The sequence below is a fragment of the Sus scrofa genome, chromosome 14, assembly GCF_054392235.1.
Source record: "Sus scrofa isolate SSC_HxYL_T2T_F1_AM1 chromosome 14, Sscrofa_HxYL_maternal_Yorkshire_Landrace_v2.0, whole genome shotgun sequence".
Lineage (NCBI taxonomy): Eukaryota > Metazoa > Chordata > Mammalia > Artiodactyla > Suidae > Sus > Sus scrofa.
The window spans coordinates 47,142,152-47,167,120 of record NC_139396.1 but is presented as its reverse complement, the minus strand read 5'-3'; positions in this window follow the sequence as shown (position 1 = coordinate 47,167,120).

The window sequence follows — 24,969 nt, the reverse complement described above, 5'->3', positions numbered from 1 at the left end:
CTAGAGAATCCTAAAGACTACCAGAAAACTGTTAGAGCTTATCCATGAATTTGGCAAAGTTGCAGGATACAAAATCAATACACAGAAATGGACAGCATTTCTATATACTAACAATGAAAAAGCAGAAAAGGAAATTAGGGAAGCAACCCCGTTTACCATTGAATCCAAAAGAATAAAATACCTAGGAGTAAACCTACCTAAAGAAACAAAAGACCTATACTCTGAAAACTACAAGCCACTGATGAAAGAAATCAAAGATGACACAAATAGATGGAAAGATATACCATGCTCGTTGATTGGAAGAGTTAATATTATCAAAATGACTATACTACCTAAGGCAATCTACAGATCCAATGCAATCCCTATCAAATTACCAAGGACATTTTTCACAGAACTTGAACAAAATATTTTAAAGTTTGTTTGGAAGCACAAAAGACCCAGAATAGCCAAAGACATCCTGAAAAAGAAACATGGAGCTGGAGGAATCAGGCTCCCAGACTTAAGACTATACTACAAAGCAACAGTCATCAAAACTGCATGGTACTGGCACAAAGACAGACATATAGATCAGTGGAACAGGATAGAAAGCCCAGAATTAAACACATGCACTTACAGCCAACTAATCTATGACAAAGGAGGCAAGACTATACAATGGAGAAAGGACAGCTTGTTCAATAAGTGGTGCTGGGAAAATTGGACAGCCACATGGAAAAGAATGAAATTAGAACACTCCCTAACACCATACACAAAAATAAACTCCAAATGGATTAAACACCTAGATATAAGACCAGACACTATCAAACGCCTAGAGGAAAACATAGGCCAAACACTCTCTGACAAAAACGACAGCAACATCTTCTCAGATCTACCTATCAGAGTATTGACAATAAAAAGAAAAATAAACAAATGGGACCTACTCAAACTTCAAAGTTTCTGCACAGCAAAGGAAAGCCTAAACAACACAAAAAGACAACCCACAGAATGGGAGAAAATCTTTGCAAATGAATCGACTGACAAGGGATAAAGCTCCAAAATTTATAAACAACTTCTGCAGCTCCATACCAAAAAAGCAAACAACCCCATCAAAAAATGGGCAGAAGATCTAAACAGACAGTTCTCCAAAAAAGACATACAGATGGCCAAAAAACACATGAAAAGATGTTCAACATCACTCATTATTAGAGAAATGCAAATCAAAACCACGATGAGGTACCACCTTACACCAGCCAGAATGGCCATCATCCAAAAGTCTACAAACAATAAGTGCTGGAGAGGGTGTGGAGAAAAAGGAACCCTAGTACACTGTTGGTGGGATTGTCAATTGGTGCAACCACTGTGGAAAGCAGTATGGAGATTCCCCAGAAAACTAAACATAGAACTCCCATTTGATCCAGCAATCCCACTCCTGGGCATCTATCCAGAGAAAACCACGACTCTCAAAGACCTATGTACTCCAATGTTCATTGCAGCACTATTTACAATAGCCAAAACATGGAAACAACCTAAATGTCCATTGACAGAGGAGTGGATCAAGGAGATGTGGTACATGTACACAATGGAATATTACTCAGCCATCAAAAAGAACAAAATACCAGCATTTTTAGCAACATGGATGGACCTAGAAACTATCATGCTAAGTGAAGTCAGCCATACAATGAGACACCAACATCAAATGCTTTCACTGACATGTGGAATCTGAAAAAAGGACAGATTGAACTTCTTTGCAGAACAGATGCTGACTCACAGACAATGAAGAAGTGTCCGGGAGTTCCTACTGTGGCTCAGTGGTAATGAACCCAGCCAGAATCCATGAGGATGCAGGTTCAGTCCCTGGCCCCACTCAGTGCATAAAGATCTGGCATTGCTAAGAGCTATGGTGTAGGTCACAGATACAGCTTGGATCTCACATTGCTGTGCCTGTGGCTGTGGCATAGACCTGCAGCTGCAACTCCAATTGGACCCCTAGCCTGGGAATTTCCACATGCCCCAAGTGCAGGCCTAAAAAGCAAAACAATCAAAACCTTACAGCATAATGTCTTCAAATCTCTCCCTCTGACCTCTGTCTCTGCCTTCATATCTCTCACTATGACACTCTGTCTTCCTCTTATAAGAATTGGTAATGACATTGAGTGCCCCTGGATAATCCAGGGGCATCTCCTCATCTCTGTATCCTTAACTGAATCACATTTGCAAAGTCTCCGTGGCTGTGGAAGGTCACATAACCACAGGCTCCAGAAATTAGGATGTGGACATCTTTGAGAGGGGTCATGTTTTATTTACCACATCTAATTCATGAGTTGGAGCAGGTAGGGGAGAGAAGCATAGAACTAAGCTGAATAATCCACATTCCTGGCTTCTGCAAATCCACTTATTCTAGGTCTGAGCTGTGAATGGGCTTTTTTTGGGGGGGGGGTCTTTTTAGGGCTGCACCCTTGGCATGTGAAAGTTCCCAGGCATATGAAAATCACAGCTGCAGCTGCCAGCCTATGCTGTAGCCATACCAACATAGGATATGAGCCTTGTCTGTGACCTACACCACAGCTCATGGCAATGTTGGATCCCTGATGCACTGAACGAGGTCAGGGCTTGAACCCACATCCTCACAGATACTAGTTGGATTCATTTTCCCTGAACCACAACAGGAACTCCCTGAATGGGGTTTTTTGAGAATCAAGTTGCAAAGTGATCAGCTATTTTCTACTCAATGAATGTTTATTAAATCCTACAGTGCATCTCGTGTATGATATCTTGCACTCAGTAGGTTCTTAGTAAGATTTTGTGGAATTTATGAGTGATATTTGTTATAGCTTGTGCTTCCATTGCTCCTCCTTTGTTCCAGGCCCTGGAGTATGTGGATGTGTATATATATATATGTGTGTGTGTGTGTGTGTGTGTGTGTGTGTGTGTGTGTGTATGTGTATATGTGAATATATTATATATAATACATATGCTCTTTCTAGGCAGAAGGTAGTAAAAGCTTCCTATGGAGGGTTGTGGGGTTAATATATATTACTGAACTTCCATTTTAACTCATCCTGTTCACTTTTCCCCGTTATTTTCAAGAGGTGTTATCTAGAGAATTAACTCCCAATAGTGTTGGGCTTCTCATTTCAGCTTCCTTAGATGACTATTTCCCTGGGAATAGGAGCAAAGATGGAAATTGGGTCTGAACAGTTGGGATGTACCAGATGTCAGCGAACCATTTCCACTCCATAGCTCTTCTGAAAGCCTAATGGTTGTTTTTCCACACTTTGTCTTTCATGAAAACAATCGGCAATGATTTAGGAGAGGAGCCCAAAAGGAGGAGGTAGTGGGGCTGCCAAAGTAGCTTCAGTGTCTTGCCAATGCATTCATCAAGAGTCTATTTCTCGGAGTTCCTGTTGTGGTGCAGCAGAAACAAATCTGACTAGGAACCAGGAGGTTGCGGGTTCGATCCCTGGCCTCACTCAGTGGGTTAAGGATCCAGTGTTGCCGTGAGCTGTGGTGTAGGCCAGCAGCTGTAGCTCTGATTCGACCCTTAGCCTGGGACTCTCCATATGCCATGGGTGTGGCCCTAAAAGTAAAAAAAAAAAAAAAGTGTCTATTTCTCTACCCCTGGGTGGGAGACAATCTGGCCTTTGGACTTGCTTTGGTGAATAGAAGGCAAGGGAACCAGTGTCTTTTTTTGGGGGGGTTAATATCTTTTATTTTTCCCTCTCTTGATACCCATATGCAATCAACCACAATCTACCAACTCTTATTCTAAACTATCTCAAAAATGCATTCATGTTTCCCCATGTCCACTGTCCTTTATTTCAGGCTACCATGATCTCTTGCCTGAATTGTTCGATATATTCTTTTTTTTTTTTTTTTTTTTTTTTTTTTCTTTTTAGGGCCGTACCCGAGGCATATGGAAATTCCCAAGCTAGGGGTTGAATCGGAGCTACAGCTGCTGGCCTACACCACAGCTCCTGGCAACAATGGATCCTTAACCCACCAAGCAAGGCCAAGGTTCGAATCTGCATCCTCATGGATACTAGTCAGATTAATTACTGCTGAGCCACAATAGGAACTCCTCAACATATTTTTATATGTTAAGTATCTAATGCTGCCCTTCTGAACTACCTTTTTTCACATGGAAATCAGCAAGGTTTTTCTATAATGAAAAAGATGTGGGTTCTGTCCACAGCTTTAGCCCTTCATTGGTTTTCTCATTTACTCCCAGGTTAATAATCAATACATTTATAGGAAATCATAATTATAATAGCATTTAATTGGTTTAAAATTTTTTTTAAATTTGGAGTTCCCTTTGTGGCACAGCAGAAACAAAGCTGACTAGGAACCATGAGGTTGTGGATTCAATCCCTGGCCTCACTCAGTGAGTTAAGGATCTGGTGTTGCCTTGAGCTGTGGTGTAGGTCGCAGACACAGCTCAGATCTGGCGTTGCTGTGGCTGTGGCATAGGCCAGCAGCTGTAGCTCCGATTAGACCCCTAGGCTGGGAACCTCCATGTGCCGCTGGTGTGGCCCTAAAAGGACAAAAGACAAAAAAAAGAAATTTTTTAAAATTATAGTTGATTTACAATGTCCTGTCAATTTCTGCTGTACAGTAGACTGACCCAGTTTTACATATATATATACATTCTTTTTCTCACATTATCCTCCATCATGGGGAACCAGTGTCTTAAGAGTCCTTAGTCTGGACCCAAAAAGTGTTGGATGCTGCTGATCATCTTCTTAGAAACCTGCTGAACTGCTCCATAAATAGGCCCAGACTAGCTGGCTGGAGGAAGAGAGCCTTTCGGGGGCAGAGAAGAGCTATTCCAGTTGAGGCCACACTAGACGATTCAGCCTACAGCTGACTGGAGAGTTGACCACAGGGACATGGGTAAGCTCAGCCACCATCACGGAGCATGGCTTAGATCAGTGGAAGCACAGATTTCTGAGCAATAGTTACAATAATTAATACACTGTTGTAATAAATTATAATTTATAACTATATCATATGTTCCAATTAATAAAAACAATACATGGAGTTCCTTCCATGTTGCAGTGGGTTAAGAATTTGACTGCAGGGAGTTACCCTTGTGGCTCAGCACTAATGAACCCAGCTAGTATCCATGAGGACACAGGTTTGATCCCTGGCCTTGCTCGGTGGATTAAGGATCTGATCTGGCTTTGCTGTAAGCTGTGGTGTAGGTGGCAGACGTGGCTCGGATCCCGTGTTGCTGTGGTGTAAGCTAGCAGCTATAGCTCTGATTAGACCTCTAGCCTGGGAATTTCCATATGCTGCAGGTATGGCCCTAAAAAGACAAAAAAGAATCTGACTGCAGCCGCTCAGGTCGCCGCAGAGGCACGGGTTCGATCCCTGGCAGTGGGTTGAATGATCTGGCGTTGCCACAGTTTCTACCTAGGTTGTAGCTGTGGCTTTGGATTCAATCCCTAATCCAGGAACTTCCATATACTGCAGAATGTGGCCATAAAAAAAGCCCAGAAAACCAGTATAGGATAATGAAAAATAAGCCACTTTCATTCTAAGTCACTGACGCTTGCTGTGGTGCTTAATGCAATAATAGATTTTTTAAAAAAGAGAGAAAGAGTAAACTTGAGATTTTCAGGGTGGATCAAAAGAATCACAAAGATGCTGGCAATATGTGGGTCAGCCTTTTCAACAGTTTCAACCATATTATCTTTAACTAGTTCTTTTTTTTTCCCATTATGGTTTATCACTGGATGTTGATTATAATTCCCTGTGCTAACAGTAGAATCTTGTTGTTTATCCATTCTACATGTAATAGTTTGGATCTATTAATCCCAAACTCCCAATCCATCCCACCCTCCCTGCTACCCCTGGGTAACCGCAAGTCTATTCTCTATGTCTGTGAGTCTGATTCTGTTTCATAAAATGTTCATTTGTGTCGTATTTTTATTTTTTATTTTATTTTTTTGTCTTTTTAGGGCCATGCCTGCAGCACATGGAGGTTCCCAGGTTAGGGGTTGAATTGGAGCTGTAGCTGCTGGCCTACACCACAGTCACAGCAATGCCAGATCTGAGCTGTGTCTGCGACCTACACCCAAACTCACAGTAGTGCCTGATCCTTAACCCTTTGAGCGAGGCCAGGGATCGAACCTGAGTCCTCATGGATGCTAGTCAGATTCGTTCCACTGAGCCACAGCAGGAACTCCTGTGTTGTATTTTTAAATTTCACATATAAGTGACATCATTTGGTATTTGTCTTTCTCTTTTTTACTTAGTTCACTTAGTATGAAAAATCTCTAGTTCCATCCATGTTGCTGCAAATGCGTTATTTTGTTCTCTGTTTGTTTTTTGTCTCTTTAGGGCTGCACCTGCAGCATATGGAGGTTCCCAGGCTAAAGATCGAATCGGAGTTACAGCTGCCAGCCTATGCCAGAGTCACAGCAACGCCAGATCCGAGCTGCATCTTCGACCTACACCACAACTCATGGCAATGCCAGATCCTTAACCACCGAGCGAGGCCAGGATCGAACCCGCAACCTCATGGTTCCTAGTTTCTGCTGTGCCGTGACAGGAACTCCATGTTTTGTTCTTTTTAACAGTTGAGTAATATTCCACTATGTGTGTATACATCTTCTTAATCCATTCCTCTGTCAATGGACACTTGGGTTGCTTCTATGTCTTGCTGTTGTGAATAGTGCTGCAATGAACATAGAGGGTGCATGTATCTTTTTGGATTAGAGTTTTTTCCCAGATATATGCCCAGGAGTGGAATTGCTGGATCATATGGCAACTCTATTTTTAGTTTGACTTAATTAGTTCTAATTCAGAGGTGGTAATGTGATGATACAGTTATTAAAACCAAACTGACCCAATACTTTAAAACAGAAACATCTCAGGGAGTCCTAGTGGTTAGGACTCAGCACTTTAACACTGCTGCCAGGTTCAAACCCTGATCTGGGAATTGAGATCCTCCATCAAGTTGCTACACATTGCGGAAAAAAAAAAATTGAGATGTTTCATAAAGAAATCCTAATTTTTATCTCTTTCTGGAAAACAAAATGCCTTTCGATAGTGAATATGCCTTTACCAAGGGCAGCAACATGCTGCTGTGATTCTCGGCTGCTGCTTCTGTAAGCTGCTTGCACACTTGCCTCCTCACAACCTGGTTCTGATTCCTGTGGTCAGCTGCAGTGTTGAAAAGGAAATTGGATCATGTCAAAATATTGGGTTCTTGCTCCTGGCCCACTTCGCTCATTTAAGGTTGTGCATTTTGTAGCCAGACTGCTTCATCCTGGAGCCCTAGGTCTGCCATTTTCTAGCTGTACTAGTAGACACTGCTCAATCTCTTTATGCCTCGGTTTCCTCATCTGTAAAATGGGGATATGAAGGTAACCCACTTCACAGGTTTGTTGTGAAACTCAAATAACTCCTTTTTTTTTTCTTTTTTCCTTTTAGGGCCTTACCTATGGCATATGGAAGTTTCCAGGCTAGGGGTCAAATCAGAGCTGCAGCTGCCAGCCTATACCATAACCATGGCAACTTGGGATCCAAGTCATATATGCAACCTACACTGCAGCTCATGGCAACACCCGGTCCTTAACCCACTGAGCAAGGCCAGGAATCAAACTGGTATCCTGATGGATACTATCAGGTTCTTAACCCAATGAGCCACAACTGGAACTCCTCAAATAACTTCTGACATGCAAAGTGATTTGTCCGGTGCCTGGCACCTTGAGGGCGTTATGTAAAAGTCTGCTCTTGTTATCCTTGTGATGTTCATTATTTTCTGTTTCCTGCAAGGCCCCGTAGGTATGTGAATTTTCAACTTCTGCTCGGATTCCCTTTTACTGTTTGATTCTTACCCTGTGCTGTGACTCAACACCAGGGAAAAGAAAGGACAGCAGTTTGGAATACAGATTTGGAACATTGTAGGATTCTTTTTTTTTTTTTTTTTTTTTTTTTTTTTTGTCTTTTTGCCTTTTCTAGGGCCACACCTGTGGCACATGGAGGTTCCTAAGCTAGGGGTCTAATCGGAGCTGTAGCCACCGGCCTACACCAGAGCCACAGCAACACGGGATCCGAGCCGTGTCTGTGACCTACACCACAGCTCACGGCAACACTGGATCCTTAACCCACTGAGCAAGGCCAGGGATCAAACCCACAACCTCATGGTTCCTAGTCGGCTTCGTTAACCACTGAGCCATGATGGGAATTCCCTGTAAGAGTCTTAATATATATAAGTTTTCAATTCTCTGTGGAGGTGTCTCATGGACTCCATGGCAGGAAATTTTGAAGGGCGATTTGGCGGAAAATATTGAAAGCAAAGATAAGATACCTTATGACTAGGAAATTCCTCTCCTTAAAAGCCACCCTAGCCCCACTCTCATGGTGGGTGCACAGTCAGGCTAGCATTTGTGCAAGAGTGATGATTTTTTAAATTAATTTAACTTAAAAAATGAACCCAAAATAAAATTGGCTTCCTTTCTGTGTAGAGTTCCATGAATTTTAGCAAAGTATGGATGCATAGAATTAAAACCAGGATCGGGATGCAGAAAATTCCTTGAGTTTTCCTTTAAAACCACATCCTCCCTCTCCAATCCCTTATCTCTGGCGACCATTGTTCTCCAATGATACAGCTTTTTTGGAAGATATCGTAGACATGGACTTGCACATACACCACATAAACTTTTGAAATTTTTAAAGTTTTTCCTTCTTCCTTCCTTCCTCTCCTTCTTTCTTTGATTCTAGCTGTGGCATGTGGAAGTTCCTGGGCCAGGGATCAAACCCTAGCGATAGTAGCAACCCAAGCCACTGCAGTGACAATGCTGGATCCTTAATCCACTGTGCCACCAGGGAACTCCTCTGTCATTATTTTTAATAATGCAAAACTGAAACTAATCTAAAAGTATACCTATAGGGGAATATTTAAATAAACAGTGCATATATCCAATGAAATACCATGAAGCAGTTAAAAAATATAATAGATCTATTTGGGCTAACATTGATAGAATTCCATGACATACTGCAGTGTAAAACATTGCCACAGTACATATTTAGCATATTATCCATTTATGCTAATCCGCTTCCCCATAGATAGGTTCTATGTAAACACAGAGCCAAAGGATGAAAAGGAAAGACACCAAGCAGATAACAAGGGCATCTGAGAAGGCTGAAGTCCTATTCCCCATCCTCATCCTGTCCCCTACCCCCCACTGCCCCCACCTCCATCCCCAGCTCTGGGGCTATGTTGAATATTTCCAGTTCTCACAAATTTTGTGGTAGAGCTTGCCAACATGGTGTCTGTTGATCCCTGTCATTCTCATCATTGTGTAGTTCCCTCCCACATAGACTAGGTCGAACCCATAGAACCATCTCAAGGTTCCAGCTGGGAAAGACCCAGAAGTTTCTCAGCCCCTTCACCTGACTATTGGTCAGCCTTAGCTTTGTCATATGGTCTCTACAGGACTGCCTCCAGAACCAGCAGTCCAAGAAAGAGAGTCCTAAAGATGGACGCCGATGTCTTTTTATACCCTAAGCCTGGAAGTGACATTACATCCCTTCCGCTACATTCTATCGGTTAGAATGGAGTTGCTAAATCCAGTTCACAAGTAAAGGGGGGGACCACCTAGGCATGGGCACCAGAAGGCAGGGATCACTGGGGGCATTAGAGACTGTGGTCTTAACGGTCACAGAGACCAACGTACATGACCCAAAGCATCTTTCTGCAGTCATTTCCTTTTCCATCTTTTAGAAGCATTCAGAATGTACTGTGGTTTAGAAAGCAGTACTTTATTTGTTTATTTATTTATTTATTTTAGGGTCTCACCTGTAGCATATGGAATTTCCCAGGCTAGGGGTCGAATTGGAGCTGCAGTTGAGGGCTATGCCGCAGTCACATCAACACCAGATCTGAGCTACATTTGCAAGCTTTACTGCAGCTCACAGCAATGCTGGATCCTTAACCCAGTGAGTAAGGTCAGGGGTCAAACCTGCCTCCTCATGGATAATAGGTAGGTTCTTAACCCACTAAGCCACAACAGAAATTCCTGTTTGCTTGTTTTAAGATTTAACTCCTGGAGTTCCCTGGTAGCTCAGGAGGTTAAGGATCCAGTGTATTCACTGCTATGGCTCTGGTTGCTGCTGTGGCATGCCTGGCCCAGGAATTTTTGCATGCCTTGGGCATCGCCAAAAATTCCACTCCTTAAATAAGCAATACATTCACATGGTACCAAAATCATAACCCCTGTGCCCCTTCCTCCCTTCACCCCCAAACTGGTCATTATTTTATGAATTACTGTGTATTGTTACAGAGCATCTTCATGCAAGCAGAAGCAACTACAGAATGTATACATAGTTTTCCCACTTTTTAATACAAATAGTTGTCCACTGTACACAGTGTTTTGTGACTTGCTTTTTTTCCCCACTGAAATGTGTGTCTACCTCAGTGCACATTTTTCTCTTTCAATTTTTTTTTAGATGTGCAGCATTTGATTATATACTTTGTTGGATAGTGTAATGTAATTTACCCAACAAGTCCCTTCCTGATGGCCATATGGGTTGTTTTCAGTCTTTTGCTGTTACAGAAATAATGCAGCAGTCAACAATCTTATTTACATGCATTCCTGCATGTGCACATATATGGGTAGGCTGTATTCATGGGTCAAAGTTTGTGCATTTGTAGTTTTGATGAACATTGCCAAATGCATCCATATGGAGCTTGTATCAGTTTACATTTTCACCGTCTCTGGAGAAGCGTCTGCCTCCCGCAGCTTCAACAACACAGCATGTTGCCGTGCTTTGGGATTTGTGCCAATCTGCTAGGTTAAAACATGGTATTTCAATCTGCTTCTAATCTATACTTGTGATCCTATGGAGTCATGTTGAACCTTTTTCCATATGTTTGTGAGTAGTTTTTTTTTTCCCCTTTCTGTGAACTGTCTGTTCACAAATGGCATTTTCCAGTCTCTGTGTTTTCCCGTACCAGGTCTTGAATTAGACTGCCTTTACTTCACTGCAGTTGGGGGTTCCCTCAAAACCACTCTCAAGCTCATGATTCACTAGAATAATTCCCAGAAGTCAGAAAAACTCTTCTACTCATGGTTGTGGTTTATTACAATGAATCAGCAGATAGATGATACATATAAATTAGATACAAAGTTAAAGGGCATATCATGTGTAAGTTGGGTCAACTTAGAGGATGAGTATTTCAACAAGGGCTCTTCAGGGGATTTCCTAGGTGATCCAGTTGAAGACACCTAGAATTTGAGTAGGGGGAACGTGGCATCAGGGCTATGGTATTGGTTAGGCTGGGTTAACTGATGTAAACAGTGGCTAATAGAGTTTGTTTCTTGTTCTTGTTTGGGGAATGTGTATAGTGGGTATCCTTCCACATAGTGACTCAAGGATCCAGGTTCTTTCCATCTTGTGGCTCTGCCCTCCTCTGGGGCTTTTTCATTCAGCTGGTGGATGGAGAAATAGAGAGATCATATCCAGAGGGTTTTGATGCTCCAGGCCTTAATTGGTGCATATCACTTCCACCCACCTTCCACTGACCAAATCTCAGTTATTTGCTTTTTTATTCTTCATCTATTTTATTGGAGTATAGTTGATTTACAATGTTGTCTTGATTTCTGCTATATAGCAAAGTGATTCAGTTTTATGTATACATAAATTCTTTTCCATTACAGTTTATCGCCTTTTTTTTTTTTTTTGCTTTTTAGGGCTGCACTTGCAGCATATGGAAGTTCCCAGCTAGGGGTTGAATCAGAGCTGAAACTGTCAGTCTACACCATAGCCACATCAATGCCAGATCCAAGCTTTGTCTGTGACTTACACTACAGCTCATAGCAACACTGGATCCTTAACCCACTGAGTGAGGCCAGGGATCAAACCTCCAACCTCATGGATACTAGTCTGGTTCATTTCTGCTGAGCCATAATAGGAACTCCTGATTTATCGCTTTTGAATATAGTTCCCTGTGCTATACAGTGGGACCTTGTTTATCCATCTTATATATACTGATTTTCATCTGCTAATCCCAAACTCCCAATCCAACCCTCTACCACCCCCACCAATGCCAACTTGGCAACCACATGTCTTTTCTCGAAGTCTGTGAGTCTGTTTCTCTTTCATAGATAAGTTCATTTGTATCATTTTTTTAAGAGTCTATATATAAGTGATATCATATGGTATTTGTCTTTCTGACTTACTTCTCTTAATATGATAATCTCTAGGTCCATCCATGTTGCTGCAAATGACATTATTTCATTCTTTTTTATTTTTTAGGGCCATACCCAGGGCATATGGATGTTCCCAGGCCAGCGGTCCAATTGGAGCTCTAGTCGCTGGCCTTTTCCAGAGCCACAGCAACGCGGGATCCGAGCTGCGTCTGTGACCCACACCACACCTCAGGGCAACACCGGATCTTTAACCCACTGAGCAAGGTCAGGGATCGAACCTGCAACCTCATGGTTCCTAGTCAGATTCATTAACCACTGAGCCACGATGGGAACTCCTATTTCATTCTTTTTTTATGGTGGAGTAATATTTCTTTATATAATATATATATATATAAAGAGGATATATCACATCTTCTTTATCCATTCATCTGTCAGTGGTCATTTAGGTTATTTCCATATTTTGGCAATGGTAAATAGTGCTGCTATGAATATAGAGGTGCATGTATCTTTCTGAATTATAGTTTTGTCTGGACATATGCCCAGGAGTGGGATTGACGCATCATATGGCAGCCTTATGCTTAGTTTTTTTGAGAAACCTCCATACTATTCTCCATGGTGTCAGGTATTTGCTTTATTTAACTGCAAGGGACACTGGGAAATTCAGTTTAGCTGTGTTCCCAAGGGGAAAGGAAATTGGGTTTTGGTGAACCCTCAGCAGCATCTGCCACCGCCACTGAACTCAACAGCTTTATCTTCTTGCTATTCCCTCACTGCTGGGTAAGACTGAGTTCACCTAAGCTTGCTAGCATCGGAAGCTTGGTGTGAGGTCAAGGAGGATAATGACACAGGAGGAATAAAGGCACTTCCAAGCAGGAGGCAGCCAGGCAGCCAGGCAGGTTTCCTGACGAACTAGCAAATGCTGGCTCCGGAGTCTTTACTGGGTCACCTGGAAGTGCATTGCTTGCCACGAAAACTGTTGCTAAGTATTTTTAGCAAGACCAAAAGTTCCCTGAAGCATCATAATTATCTCAGCTGGAGATGTCAGGAGAGTTTACAGTTAAAGAAGGAGCTGGCCTTCCACAAGCCTGATAATAAGGTATCCTCCATGCTGTTTTTATAGCTTCAGGACAGAATTCCCACAGCTGCCTTTACATATGGACTGTGGACTCAATTGTCCTTGGGGGAGCCAAAGAGACATCATTTCTCTTCAGGAGAGCAGGGAAGTTATCCTGACCCACACAGCTCACACCTCAGGAAGGAAGAAAATAAATCAGGACTCTGTGGACAATCTTCCCTCATTAGACCCGGCTCTGATGAGACCCTGTGCGTCTGGCTGGTCTGAAGGCTTTGTTCACTGGCTGGCTTCTGTAGAAGTACAAGACAACTGAGGTTATACAAGAGAGCTTTCTCAAGAAAATACCTGGAAATAACCCTGCCTAAAGAGAGAAAAGACTTATACTCTGAGAACTATAAGACACTAATGAAAGAAATCAAAGACAACACTGAAACAGATGGAAAGATATACCATGCTCTTGGATTGGAAGACTCAATATTATCAAAATGACTATACTACCCAAGGCAATCTGCAGATTCAGTGCAATCTCTGTCAGATTACCAAGGACATTCTTCACAGAACTAAAACAGAATTTATTTTTTATTTATTATTATTATTATTTTTTTTGGTCTTTTTGCCATTTCTAGGGCCGCTCCCATAGCTTATGGAGGTTCCCAGGCTAGGGGTCTAATCAGAGCTGTAGCTACCACCCTACGCCAGAGCCACAGCAGCATGGGATCTGAGCCATGTCTGCAACCTACACCACAGCTCATGGCAATGCTGGATCCTTAACCCACTGAGCAAGGCCAGGGATTGAACCTGCAACCTCATGGTTCCTAGTCAGATTTGTTAATCACTGAGCCACAATGGGAACTCCCCTAGAACAGAATATTTTAAAACTTGTATGGAAACACAAGAGATCCCTAATAGCCAAAGAAATATTGAAAACGAAAAACAGAAATGAAGAAATCAGGCTCCCTGACTTCAAACAATATTATAAAGCTACCGTTATCAAACAGTATGGTACTGTTTCTGTTTTCAAAACAGAAATATAGATCAATGGAACAGAGATAAACTCAAGCACCTATGGCCAGCTAATCTATGACAAAGGAGGCAAGAATATGAAGTGGAGGAGAGACAGCCTCTTCAATAAGTGGTGCTGGGAAAATTGGACAGCCCCATGTAAAAGAATGAAATCAGAACACTCTCTAACATCACACACAAAGATAAACTCAAAAAGGATGAAAGGTCTAAACATAAGGCCATTTACTGTAAAACTCCTAGAGGAAATCACAGGCAGAACGCTCTTTGACCTAAATCACAGTAACGTCTTGTTTGATACACCTCCTACAATAATGACAATAAAAACAGAAATAAGTCCAGGGGACCCAATTAAACTCAAAAGCTTTTGCACCGCAAAGGAAACCATTAAAAACACAAAAAGACAAGAGAGCTTTCTCAGAAACAGGGGCTCATCTGAAGAGCAATCGAATCTGAGAGTTTGGATCCTGGAGAAGGAAGTTGCCTGTTGGAATAAATGGGCTGAGGGAGGGAAGGTTGATTGTGACAATCAAGGGAGTATGTTTGGGGCCAGATCGCCTGGATTTGAGGTCAGATCCTGCCAATGACAAGCTGTGTAACTGTGGGCAAATTTCTTCACCTCTCTGTGCACCTGTTACCTCTTAGGTAAAGAGGAGGTAACAGGGGCACAGAAGTAAGTTTTCAACTGGCCAGCTGAGGCTGATTGTTTTCCAGGAACACATGACCCCCAGGTCTCGGAGACTTGCAACCACTGAGGTTTATTTCAGGCTCATATCATATATCCATGATGAGAGAGAATGGCCCTTAGCTGAGAAGCTGCTGCTCGTGTGGCCAAGGAAGAAGAAAGGTGAGGGCCATTCAATGGCACATAGACCTTCTGGGAAGTAACAGAGGGTACTTGTGCTCATATCCCATTGGCTGAAGCAAGTCATTTGTTATGCATGAAGTCGGTGGGGCCACAGATGGGATCCTCCCACAGAAACTGGTCCTTCAGGGAGGAGCAGGAGTGAGTATTTTATTTTATTTTACTTTATTTTATTTTAGTGTTTTTTCTTTTTAAAAAATTTTCAAAAAATTATAGTTGATTCTCAATGTTGTGCCAATTTATGCAGTACAGCAAACTATACATATATATACACACACACATTCTTTTTCTCATATTATCATCCATCATGATCTATCCCAAGAGACTGGATATAGTTCCCTGTGCTTTATAGCAGGACATCATTGCTTATCCATTCTAAATATAATAGTTTGATCTACTAACCCCCAACTCCCAGTCCATCCCACTCCCTCCTCCTAGGAATGAGTATTTTAAACAACTACACCACCTACCACAGGTCCACAATCCTTTATCCAGATCCTTTGGTGCTCGGTTGAACTTCAAGATTTAATGATTTTGGAATTTTTCTCTCTCGCTCTCTCACACACACAGCCTACCTATCTATCTGTATATATAATACATACTCTCTAATATATAATATATATTATTTATAATAATAATATACATTGCATAATATATAGTATAGAATGTATACTATGTAAATATATAAACATATATTAATACTATATATAATTATTGAATAATATATTATACTTATATAAGTGTTTAGTAGTAGCATATTCATATATTAAATATATTATCTTTATAATATATATTATAGATTACATAAATGTTTGTACATATGTACTTATCTTTGTATCTGCTACATACACACTTTCTCTCTTCCCCGTAATATAATATATATAACATACTCTATATAGAGATACATGCTTCTCTCTTTCCCTGTGATCTATCTCTCTATCTATTACTTACCTATGTATCTATTATCTATCATCTATCTGTTATCTCTCTATTACCTACGTATCTAGTATCTGTTACCTATCATTTAACAGTTATCTATCTATTATCTATCTATGTATCTATTATCTATCTAGAAGCTAGGGAGGATAAATGGTTTTTGGTCCTTTTTGGCGGGGGTGGGGGGGAGCTGCACCCACAGCACATGGAGGTTCCCAGGCTAGGGGTTGAATCAGAGCTGTAGCCACAGCCACAGCAATGTGGGATCCGAGCCGTGTCTGCAAGCTACACTGTAGCTCATGGCAACGCTGGATCCTTAACCCATTGAGCAAGGCCAGGGATCGAACCTGTGTCCTCATGGATACTTGTCAGATTCGTTTCTGCTGAGTCACGACGGGAACTCCAGGATAAATGTATATATAATGTTATCCACCTCTGGAGTAGCACCCCATAATAAAATTTTTTAATATGCAGCAAAACATGTAAAACAGTTACAGGAAGTGGGCTCCATGAGAACTTTGTATGGTTCCTCATTAATGACTAGCAATAGTTTTGCTACAAACCTATGAAAACCATTTCTGGGTCTTGGAGATTTGATTTTGGATTTTATGCTGCAGCCAGGTTCAATACCTGGTCTGGGAACGGAGATTCCACATCAAGCTGCTTCACACTGTGGCCAAAAAAAAAAAAAAAAAAAAAAGGATTTAGCAGTGATTGTCCCAAAATATTCTTTCCCTTTAAGATGTGACCATGGGAGTTCCCGTCGTGGTGCAGTGGTTAACGAATCCGACTAGGAACCATGAGGTTGCGGGTTCGGTCCCTGCCCTTGCTCAGTGGGTTAACGATCCGGCGTTGCCGTGAGCTGTGGTGTAGGTTGCAGACGCGGCTCGGATCCTGCGTTGCTGTGGCTCTGGCGTAGGCTGGTGGCCACAGCTCCGATTCGACCCCTAGCCTGGGAACCTCCATATGCCGCAGGAGCGGCCCAAGAAATAGCAAAAAGACAAAAAAAAAAAAAAAAAAAAAAAAAAAAGATGTGACCATGACCAAAGGCTGCTATAAAGTATTCAGAATACGTGTCTGCCTGGGATGTTGTCGGGTGGGGAATCTATGGACTATGACAGATTTAAGGAGCCAAGTACATACAAGTGTAAACTGTGTGTCTGGTGGCTCCACACAGAGGTACCAAATGAGATCACTGGGAGAAATATTTTTGGCTGTCCAGTCATGGACCTTATTGTCCCTCCATTAAAAAAAAAATCAGCCCAAATTAGTTTCTGTTGCTTATACTAGAGGATGCTGACCAAAAAAAAAAAAAAAAAAAAAAAAAAAAATGGAGTAAAAAATCATTCTTTTAAAAAATTTTCGTCTCATTCTATAATTTTTCTTTTTTTTTGGTTACACACCCATGACATGCAGAAGTTCCCAGGGCCAGGGATTGAACCTATGCCACAGCAGTGACCTGAGCCATAGCAGTGACAATGCCAGACCCTTAACCCTCTACACTACCAGGGAACTCTCTCACTCTATTAATTAAAAAAATTGTGATAAATATGTATACCGTAATATTTATCACTTAACCATTCATAAGTGTACAACTCCTTGGCATTACATACATTCACAACATTGTGCAACCATCACCACAGTCTACACCCCAAAAGTTTCATTATCCCCAACAAAAACTCTGAACCCATTAAAAAATAATTCTCCACTCCTCCCTCCCTGCAGCCCCTGGTAACTCTGATTCTACTTTCTGTTCTGTGAATTTGCCTCTTCTGGGTACTTTGTAGCAGTGGAATCATACGATACTTCTCCTTCTGTTATCTGGATTTTTCTATGAAGCACAATGTTTTCAAGGTCCACCAATGTTGTGGTAGAATACCAAATTTGCATTCTTTTTAATGGCTGCATAATGTTTTGCTACACATTCATCTCTTGATGGACATTTGGGCTGTTTCCACTTTTTTATTTTATTTTATTTTTATTTTTTTATTACTCAAATGAATTTATCACATCTGTAGTTGTATAATGATCATAACGATCTGATTGTTTCCACTTTTTGAGTGTTGGGAATAATGCTTCTGGGATCTCCGGTACACAATAACTGTGGCGTCTCTGCTTTCAATTCTTCAAAATCATTCTGGCTGATTCCTTACAAAGGCACTGTGCTAAAAAACTTCACAACACACACACACACCTTACACACTCTCTCTCTCGGAGAAAACCAGCTTGCACATATTTTCTTATTTCTCTTACTGAACAGGTGTTGATGAATCTGCTGAAGTTAATTATCTCTACTTTTCTTTGGCGTTCTTCTAAACCATTAGTTTTCCAGCAAAGCCCTTTCATTATTTCTGGAAAACGTTATGCTCACGTGTGACTAGGGACCTCAACAAACTCCCTTCCTTCCTGCTACCTTTCCCAATGAAAGCTTACCAGTCCCGTCTGCCACCTCTCCAAGCCTTACTGAGTCATGATGGCCCATCTTACTGAATCAGGTCAAAAACAATGGATTAAAACCACTTTTTCCTGGGAGTCCCGTCGTGGTGCAGAGGATACTAGTATCCATGAGGATTCGGGTTCGATCCCTGGCCTCGCTCAGTGGGTCAGTGATCTGGGGTTGGTATGAGCTGTGGTGTAGGTTGCAGACACAGCTCTGATCCCCCACTGCTGTTGCTGTGGTGTAAGCTGGCATCCATAGCTCCGATTCCATCTCAGCTTGAGAACTTCCATATGCTGCAAGTGTTGCCCTAAAAAAGCAAAATAAATAAAATTTTAAAAAAGAAACAAATAAACAAACAAATAAAACCACTCTTTCCTGGAAACACATTTGCATCCACCTAGGACCTGAAATAACTTAAAGCAATGTCAGAGTTTCTGTTGTGGCTCAGCTGCAAGTTGTGACGTAGGTCACAGAGGCAGCTCGGATCTGGTGTTGGGGTGGCTGTGGTGTAAGCCTGCTCCTGTATCTCTGATTCAACCCCTGGCCTGGGAACTTTTGTGTGCTGCAAGTGTGGCCCTAAAAAGGAAAAAAAAAAAAAAAAAAAAAAAAAAAAAAAAAAAAAAAAAAAAAAAAAGCAATGTTGACTGCAGGCAATTCTGGCATCTAAGCTCCCCAGATGGAGAGAAGGATAATTTGAGTTAAGGAGTTTCCTGACTTAGGAAGCCACCTTGTCACAGTTGACCATCCCTGGGGCTGTCAGTTTTACAGGAAGAAAGACCTGTCTGTTCTCAGCCCCAAAGTCTGCTCCCACCCCTAGCTCTGGTCAGCTGCTGGCATCTGCTTTGCCTGCAGATGCTGAGAGAGAAGCTGTTTCTCACAGCCCCTCTCTCCCACTGACAGCCAGAAAATCCACTGAAAGGTCATTTTTGTTTTTGTGTGATGTGACATTTTTTCAGCCAGTTAATGACAAACTGGGGAATTGAAGTGTGTTGGGCTGTGATGCTCAGATCTGGGGAAGACATATGGCTTATATGGGAACCTCGAACTTTGGTGAATGAGCAGGACGCTTCTTCTGCACGCACATGCGAGCGCACACGCACACGCACACGCACACACACACAAACAGCCAGCTGGGCTCTGAGAGTCACAGCTGGTAGCACGCGGGTGTCAGCTGGTCCTCCCCAAGGTGGGTATTTTGTTTTCCTCTAGAAGTTTCCCTTTCTTTCTTTCTTTCTCTCTCTCTCTCTCTCTCTCTCTCTTTCTTTCTTTCTTTCTTTCTTTCTTTCTTTCTTTCTTTCTTCCTTCCCTCCTTCCTCCCTCTCTCTCTCTTTCTATCTATCTTTCTTTCTTTCTGCTTTTCAGAGCCACACTTACAACATATGGAAGTTCCCAGGCTAGGGGTCAAATCAGATCTTCAGCTGCCAGCCTACATCACAGCCACAGCAGCCGGATCTGTAACCCGCCGAGCAAGGCCAGGGATTGAACCCACATCCCCATGGATACTAGTCAGGTTCATTACTGCTGGGCCACAACGGGAACTCCTAGAAGTTTATTTTAAGTTGCCTTGGTACCTGGTATGGAGACCAGCACATTCTGAAGCAGAGCTTGTATTCTCTGCCTATAAAGCGGGGAGGGGAGTGGGAGAGGCCCCTTTGGGTCCATTCTTGCTCTCCCCTCCACAGCCCGTGCTGCACACAGCACTCAGCACTGTCTTGTATGAGTTGCAAACAAGACTGTGGCCCATCTGCACCTCTCAGCTTCTCGTACTGAGAATAAAATTCCCGCCTCCTAACCCAGCCACCAAGCCCCTGCCGCCACATGTCCCCACACCATCCTCCCTGCCCCCCTCAGCCCTCTGGCCTTCCTCCTGTCACCTTGGCCAGCGTGCACCTCTCTCCTTTGATAACCTTTGATAACCAGAGAGCCCACCCCCCGCCAATGCCCCAAGCCTGGTTCCAATGTCACATCATTATCCACCTTCTCCAAAGAGCTGGTAATCAGGACTGCACTGTATCACCCAGTTTTATCAACTTCCTGCCAATTGTCACTGTCTGAAATGACCTAGTCTATGGACTGCTTTCCTTGCTAACTGTTTGTACCCAACTACACTGCTTAAAACAAGAGCACCGAAATGGGAATCCACTGCCTTTTTTTTTTTTTTTTTCCTTTTTGGCCATGCCCACAGCATGTGGCATTCCCATTGTGGCTCAGCGGGTTAAGAACCCGACATCATATCCATGAGAATGCAGGTTTGCTCCCTGGCCAGTGGGGACCTACTGTAGAGCACAGGGAACTCTACCCAATATCCTGGGATAATCCATGTGGGAAAGGAATCTGAGAGGGAATGGATGTGTGTCCATGTCTAACTCAATCCTTGTGCTGTACAGCAGAAATTAGCACAAGATCGTGAATCAAATATACTTCAATAAAACTTGAAAAAATATAATTTAAAAAATGAGGGAGGAGGTTTCTCTAGAGCAGCCTATAGTGCTACTGGGAGAGAGAAGAAGTTCTCACGTTTTACCCTAAAATGGAGATCGATAAGAAAGCACTTTGCACCATCAACAGTTCGGCAGTGATATCTCTCCGTCTTCTTTGCTTTTTTTTTTTAATTTTTTTTTTTTTTTTTTTTTAGGGCTGCACCTGTGGCATATGGAGGTTCCCAGACTAGGGGTCTCATTGGAGCTGTAGCCGCTGGCCTACACCAGAGCCAGAGCACTGCCAGATCCGAGCCACGTCTGTGACCTACACTGCGGCTCACAGCAATGCTGGATCCTTAACCCACTGTGAGGGGCCAGGGATCAAACCTGCATCCTCATGGATACTGGTCAGATTCATTCCTGCTGAGCCACGATGGGAACTCCATATCTCTCAGTCCTCTTTGATTTGCTTCTCTTTTTGTCTGCCACTGCCCGCTGCCACTCAGGCATGTGCATGTACATGCATGTACACACGCACACGTGCATGTACATCCTCTCATCACCAAGACAACATAGGGGAAGTGTTGTCAGAAAAGCTTGCAACTGTTAAGTTTCAAGGTGCTAGATTTTACTTTATTTATTTTATCTTATTAATTTAATTTAATTTTTTTGTCTTTTTGTCTTTTTAGGGCCACACCCTCAGCACATGGAGGTTCCCAGGCTAGGGGTCTAATTGGAGCTGTACCTGCCGGCTTACACTACAGCCATAGAAACTCGGGATCTGAACTGTGTCTGCGATCCACACCACAGCTCACGGCAGCGCCAGATCCTTAACTCACTGAGCGAGGGCAGGGATCAAACCCGCAACCTCATGGTTCCTAGTTGGATTCGTTTCCATGGCGCCACGATGGGAACTCCATATTTTCTTTTATTTTTATAATTTAAATTTAATTTAATTTTATTTTTTGGCCATGCCCACGGCATGTGGATGTTCCCAGGCCAAGGACTGAACCTGAGCCATAGCCATAATCAGAGCCATAGCAATGATGATGCTGGATCCTTAAATTGCTGAGCCACCAGGGAGCCCCTCCAGATACCAGATTTTAGTTTGGCAAGTAGACCCCTGGTGCGTTGCTTTTCTTTGAGCTTAAATACCACCCAGAACATGAGAGGAAAGCTTTTTATTTTTATTTTATTTTTTGCTTTTTAGGGCTGCACCTGTGGCAAATGGAGGTTCCCAGGCTAGGGTTTGAATCAGAGCTGCAGTTACCAGTCTACACCACAGCCACAGCAATGCAGGATCAGAGCCGCATCTGGCAACACCAGATCCTTTACCCACTGAGGGAGGCCGGAGATTGAACCTGAAACCTCATGGTTCCTAGTCGGATTCGTTTCTGCTATACCACAGCAGGAACTCTGAGGAAAGCTTTTTCAGTCTGTCCTGTCTTTCACCCCCACAGAGAGCTCTTCTTTACTCCCACACTTGATTCTTGCCTATTGTGGGGTGAATAAGTACTCCCCCACCCCCACCAAGTCATGTCCACCCAGAATCTTAGAATATGCCTTATTTGGACATAGGGTCGTTACAGCAGCCATTATTAAGAATCTTGAGATGAGAACAGTTTTCCTGCACAGTTCTGGAAAAATATTGATTAAACCCTTTGCAAGTCTTATTTAATCTAAGACTACTACTGTTCTCTGAAGTTCACATTGGCCAGAGCAATTTTTTTTTCCCTTTATGGCTATGCCTGTGGCATATGGAAGTTCCTGTGCTAGAGACTGAATAGGAGCTGCAGCTGAGGCCAACACGTGTTCTTAACCTGCTGAGCCACAATGGGAGCTCCAGAGTAAATATTTTCAACAGACTTTTTATAACATCTTTTTAAAAATAATTTTAAAATTATGATTGATTTAAAAGGTTCTGTCAATTTCTGCTGTCCAGCAAAGTGATCCAGTCATACATACATGTGTATACACACACACACACACACACACACACACACTTTTTTTTACATTATCCTCCATCATGTTCCATCACAAGTGGTTAGATTATATAGTTCCCTGTGCTATACAGCAGGATCCCATTGCCCATCCATTCCAAATGCAACAGTTTTCATTTGCTAACCCCAGATTCCTGATCCATCCCATTCCCTTCCCCTCCCCCCTGGCAAACACGAGTCTGTCCTACAAGTCCATGATCTTTCCTGTTTTGTGGATAGATCATTTGTGCCATATTTTAGACTCCACATATAAGTGATATCATATGGTGTCTGTCTTTCTCTTTCCAACTTACTTCACTCAGTATGAGAATCTCTAGCTCCATACATGTTGCTGCAAATGGCATTATTTTGTCCTATTTTGTAGCTGAGTAGTATTCCATTGTATATATGCACCACATCGTCCTAATCCATTTATCTGTCAAAGGGCATTTAGGTTGTTTCACGTCTTGGTTATTGTGAATAGTGCTGCAATGAATATACATGTGCATGTATCTTTTTCAATGAAAGTTTTGTATGGATATATGCCCAGGAATGGGATTGCTGGGTCATATGGAAGTTCTATATTTCCTTTTTTGACATATTTCCATACTGTTTTGCATAGTAGTTGTACCAATTTACATTCCCACCAACAGTGTAGGAGGGTTCCCTTTTCTCCACATCCTCTCCAGCATTTCTTATTTGTTGACTTGTTAATGATGGTCACTCTAACTGGTTTGAGGTGGTACCTCATTGTAGTTTTGATTTGCATTTCTCTAATAATTTGTGATATTGGGCATTTTTTTCATGTGCCTGCTGGCCATCTGTATAGTCTTCTTTGGAGAAATGTCTCTTCTCACTAGATGCAGGAAAAGCTTTTGACAAAATTCAACACCTATTCCTGATTAAAAAAACAACTCTCATGACAAACATCATTCTCAATGGTGAAAAATTGAAAGTATTTCCACTAAGATCAGGAATAAGACAAGGATGTCTTCTTTCACCATTGTTATTCAACATGGTCTTGGAAGTCCTATCCATGGCATTTGGAGAAGAAAAAGAAATAAAAGGAATCCAGGAGTTCCTGTCATGATGCAGTGGTTAATGAATCCAAAAGAACCATGAGGTTGTGGGTTCCATCCATGGCCTTGCTCAGTGGGTTAAGGATCTGGCGTTGCTGTGAGCTGTGGTGTAGGTTGCAGATGCAGCTTGATCCCGGGCTTGGATCCTGCTGTAGCTGTGGTGCAGGCTGGCGGCTACGGCTCCGATTAGACCTCTGGCCTGGGAACCTCCATATGCCATGGGAAGTGGCCCTAAGAAAAGGCAAAAAGACAAAAAAAAAAAAAAAGAAAAAAGAAATAAAAGGAATCCAAATTGAAAAAGAAGAAGTAAAACGATCACTGTTTGCAGGTGAGATGATTCTATATCTAGAAAATCCTAAGACATTACCAGAAAACTATTAGAGCTCATCAATAAATTTGGTAAAGTTGCAGGATACAAAATTAATACAAGAAATTGATTGCATTTCTATGTACTAACAATGAAAGATCAGAAAGAGAAATTAGGGGAACCATCCCATTTATCATTGCATCAAAAAAATAAAATACCTAGGAATAAACCTACCTAAAGAGACAAAAGACTTGTATTCTGAAACTATAAGACACTGATGAAAGAAATCAAAGAAGAAACAAATAGATGGAAAAATATACCATGTTCTTGTATTGGAAGAATCAATAGAATCAAAATGACAATATTACATAAGCCAATCTACAGATTCAATACAATCCCTAGAAAATTACCAATGACACTTTTTTACAGAACTAGAACAAAGTATTTTAAAATCTGTATTGAAACACAAAAGACCTTGAATAGCTAAAGCAATATTTAAAAAATGGAACCGAAGGAATCAGGCTCCCTGACTTCAGACTCTACTACAAAGCTATAGTCATCAAAACAGTACAGTACTGGCACAAAACCAGAAATACATATCAGTGAAACAGGATAGAAAGCCCAGAAATAAGCCCAAACACCTATGGCTAATTAATCTATGTCAAAGGAGGTAAGAACATACAGTGGAAGAAAGATAGTCTCTTCAATACA